We start from the raw sequence: 4,608 nt of genomic DNA on the forward strand, positions 1-4,608 counted from the left end.
AACAGAGGAAAGGAAGTTTACCTAAATCAGTAATTGTGAAAAATAGTAATGAAAGCCATTGCTGGTAAAAGGGTGGGAAGTGTTTAGAAAGAATGGTATTAAATAAGTTATGTAATCATAAAGAAAAAAATTGTAAAGTGAATTAATGATTCCAAATAAAAACGTTCTAGTATTCTAGAGTCATCTCACAATTAGATTTTCCAGGTTCTAACCTTGATCTAGACACAGTTGTGCATCTGCTGTTTTTCCTACTCCTAAACTTTTATCAACTTTTCCTGTATAGGCAACCCTTGTCTTGTATTTGATATATTTCTCTAATAAGTATTGAGTCACAAGTAATAAGATCTTTTTAATGTCAATAGTTTTACCTCCCTCCAAATCTATTAAACATTTATGATATATTTAGATTCTTGTTGAAACTCTAGACCGTGGTATTCATGACTTTCTCTAGTGAAAAAATTTGAACATTTTAAACTTTAACTTACATGCCTTTTATTATCAGGAACAGGAAGTACTAGAGAAGGAGGAAGAGGAAAAGCAGGAACAAAACTCTTCCAGGATTTTCAAATATTAAGCAGAATTTGGACTCATCCATGGTGCTTACAGCTGGACTATATTAGCAAAGAAAACAAGGTAAATTAGATATTCATACTTAAGTATCTATTTAGTAGTCTGATTTCATTCCAACTCATTTTCTCCAGTGTTTCTCCCTGTATCATCCTCACTATTTATTTATAGTTTTCAGCATTTTGAGTTCCAAATTTTCTTCCAATCTCTTCCCTCTCCTCCCCAAGACACTGTGCAGTTTGATAGAGGCTTATACATTTATATTGAACCTATTTTCACATTAGTCATGTTGTAAAGAAGAATTAGAAACAACGTCATCCTCACTCTTTTAATGATCTTCATTCTCTCCCTGTCTCCTGATGCTTTCCTATTCCATATAAACATGTCTGTGTTTCCCCATTCTCAAAAAATGTGCCTGATCTATCTATTCCTGCCAGGTATTGTCACATCCTTTCCTTTCGCAGCAAAATTTCTCGAGAGAGCTGCCTACAATAGGTCCTTCCTACCTTCTTGCTAACTTTTCTTAACTCTGTATAATCTGGTCTTTCACTATTCAGCCAAAACTTCTTTCTATGAAATTACTAAGTCTCTTAATTGTCAAACTTAATGGTCTTTTCTTAAACTTCAATCTTTGTGACCCTTCTGTAGTGTTGCCCAAGACTCTTGATTACCTGTTTCCCATATTAGTCTCACTTCTGAGTTTTCAGTATCACCAGTTGCCTACTGGACTTTTGATACTAATTAACCTGGAAATTTTTCAAATTCATCATGTCTGAAACCAGTCTTACTTTTTTTGGACTGCCACTATTGAAAGTATCAATATTTTTACTTTTGGTTTCCAGGTAACACTGGCATCAACTTTAGCTCTTAATTATCCTCCATACTATGTAGATGTCAAATGTTGGCATATCTGCATTCCAAATACCTTTTACATTTAACATTTCAATTCAGGCCATCATCACCAATATCGTATTTTACCTAACAATATGTCTAACTAAATTACTGCCCCATTCATGAAACTCAAGTAGTTCTCTGTTTTCCCTAGAATCAAATGTATACTACACTATTTGATGTTTAAATTCCTTATAAACAAGTCTAATGTATTTTCCATGTTCATATATTATAATTCTTATACACACTGAGTTTCAAGAAAGTCTTCTTTCTTACCATTACATCTTTAACCCCTGTACTTTTGCACTGCATACACATGTCTAGAATGTACTGATTTCATCCACAAAAATCCTCACTTCTTCCTTTCAAAACCTTATATTCAAAGTCTTTATTCCCAAGTTACTAGCATGTTACTTCTTCAACTGTGTAATATTTGACTGCGAATCTACATGCATAAATGTTATTTCTGCACCATAGTCCAACATCTATTTGAAAAAGAGGGCAGTATAGTTTTAGTACATTTCAGTATAATTCATTATGAGATTTGTGGAGTTAAGAGCTGGCTATTGCATTGATCAGGATTTTTAAGTCTTCCAAAGTTGTCTAATTTACCTCTTTGTATAAATTGTTCTTATATCACTCAGTTTAGTTCTCCCAAGTTTCTCTAAACATTTTAGAATATTTCTTGTGAATAATCATTTGAAAAGTAGGGGTTATGCAAAGTTTATTTTCATCAGCTTACTCCTTACCTGTAATACTTTTTATTTGTTGGGCTGTTTCCTCAGCTTGTGCTTACATTTTAGAGTTGAGCCTCTACATAGTGTTTATTATTAACAGTCAGCCAACATAGTTGTAGGAAAGCCATTTGCTATGATGGTATAGCATAGTAATTAAAACAAATAACCCTCTACAATTCCAGGGCCATATTTTACGCATAGTGATGGTTACAGAGTAGGCTCAAATCTGGTTGCAATGGTAATGAGACACATGTAGGGAAGAACAAATGTTGCCCAAGTAAGTTAAAAATTCCGATATTCATATAATAAATCCCCCATACAGGAGCAGGTTGTTCAGCTAGTCTACTTGCTAATGCATTAAAACTTGATTGCATTTTATGGTATTAGTCTTGTCTGGGGCTTGGGTAAAAAAGTCAGATAGTACTAATCCCTTCTTTACACAGGTTATCAGAACATAGCAAATAATATCTTCTAATTTTTAGGAAGTATAAGAAGTACAGTTAATGCAGTGTAATTATGCATGAAGTACTAGTAGTAATATTTATATGACAACTTATGGTTTGCAGAGCACACATACATTACTGCACATGTATGACCACCGTTTTAAACTTAGACTAGCTCTTACGAGATTAGTGCCACTGATATGATTGCTCCCATCTTACAGAAGAAAACTGAAGTTCACAGACATTAAGTTAATTGCACAGGATTACACATTGGAGAATGGAAGCGTGGTATTGCGGTAAAGCACAGCAACCATGTCTTTTCAAATTTTGGAGTTGCCACTTGTATGATTTTTCAAAAGTCTGAGTTTAGACTAAATGATGTCTAAGGATCTTTTTAGCTCTTATTCAATGATCCTAAGTGTTGAAGGTATAGTGTAGAATGAATACTTCCTGATTCCACGGCCCATAATCTATACTGTCCCTTATGTAGATGGGGGTTAGAGACTGAAACTAATGCAAAGGCCTTAAGCACTTTACACTAAGAGAAATAAGCAAAAAAAAAAAATCTTTTAACATTTTTGATAAATGTAATGATTAGCAAATTTTTTTAATTATTTTTTTTTTTCAGGGGTATTTTGAGGAAGACAGGATGAATGAATTCATACCATCAGATTCTGATGAAACCTCACTGAGTTTAAGTTCAGATGATTATCCTAAGTAAATAGAATCTTTCTTTGTATAAATATGCTGTGTATTTTTTCATTTCAAACTTCCATAAATAGTAATAGTAATGTAATAAAATTAAAAATAGCTATCATTTTCATGTAATAGCTTATCATATTAAATTTTGCTCTAACATTTATTAGTTAGGAAAGAAGATCCGCATATGTGTATATTCTCACTATTATAGTTCACAAATTGTCATGTATTATACACATAATATATGTATGTACATATGCATACATACACATATATACATTTATATATACTGATACTCATATGCATATAGATCATAGAATTTGCACTTAGAAGTTGAAGATATCTTGATTGTTTCCTTTTTTGTTTTTCTAGTCTCCTTATTTTTCTTGGAATTTTAAAAATTAACAATTGAAGGAAATCAGAGAACTTACAGAAGAGTAGTAATAATGACTTAATATTTTTAAACTTTTTAACATTTTTCAACCTATGTTCTTTTGAATCTATAAAATATTGTATTAAAGTTTAAATTTTCTGTAAAATGAGCAGTGCCCCATTTAAGTCCTTTACAAAGCTAAAATTTGTGCATTTTCCAGAAATATATATTTTCTGAATTAAAATATCAGTATTTTACCAGAAAAATATTTATTTTAAATTTAAATATTCATTTTAAACTTAATTTTTCTAAAAAGGCTGCCCTGCTTATTTGGGATGATGTAATGTTAAATAAGCCAAACTTTTTTTTTGATAGGATCATGGAAAAATCTAGCATTTAAACCTGGAAGGAAATATAGGAACATTTCTGTAATTTTACATGAGAAATTTTTTTGGTTTACTTTATAATTAGCCCTATATTACAGATTCAAATTTTTTTTAAATTCATAATCTTTTCTAGGAAAAAAAAGTTCAAAGGGAAAAAAAGAACTAGCTCAGGTGGACATGAGGATGCAGAAGTAATTAAAGTATGGAATTCAAGATCCAGAGGTGGTGGTGAAGGGCATAAGGATGAGCTGGCCAGCATTTCATCTGTGATGGTAAAAAAAGAAAAAAGTGAGTCTAATGTAGAAGTAAACTTTTGTATTTATGTAAGGATCAAAAAATATTGGTAATATGATATCAGCTATTTACTTAGGGTTAGGTGAATTTCTTGGCAGGTGAAGCAGTGGGTTTATTATTGACAAAATGTAAAGTCACATTACAGTTTACATTAAGATTTCATCATTTCAGAACCTACTAAGTCTGTAGTTTAGATCATTGAGATTGAGTAGGGTATA

General features: G+C 31.6%; 1 long non-coding RNA gene across 1 annotated transcript; it reads left to right on the forward strand.

Annotated features, from left to right (window-relative positions):
• Positions 1-505: 505 nt before the first annotated feature.
• Positions 506-4,379, forward strand: LOC110204707 (uncharacterized). Its single transcript, XR_013483769.1, has 3 exons — positions 506-633; positions 3,267-3,355; positions 4,230-4,379. It is a non-coding gene; the product is annotated as an uncharacterized LOC110204707 (long non-coding RNA).
• Positions 4,380-4,608: the final 229 nt, after the last annotated feature.

Source organism: Phascolarctos cinereus, unplaced genomic scaffold (genome assembly GCF_003287225.1).
Source record: "Phascolarctos cinereus isolate Bilbo 61053 unplaced genomic scaffold, phaCin_HiC Scaffold_963;HRSCAF=1618, whole genome shotgun sequence".
NCBI lineage: Eukaryota > Metazoa > Chordata > Mammalia > Diprotodontia > Phascolarctidae > Phascolarctos > Phascolarctos cinereus.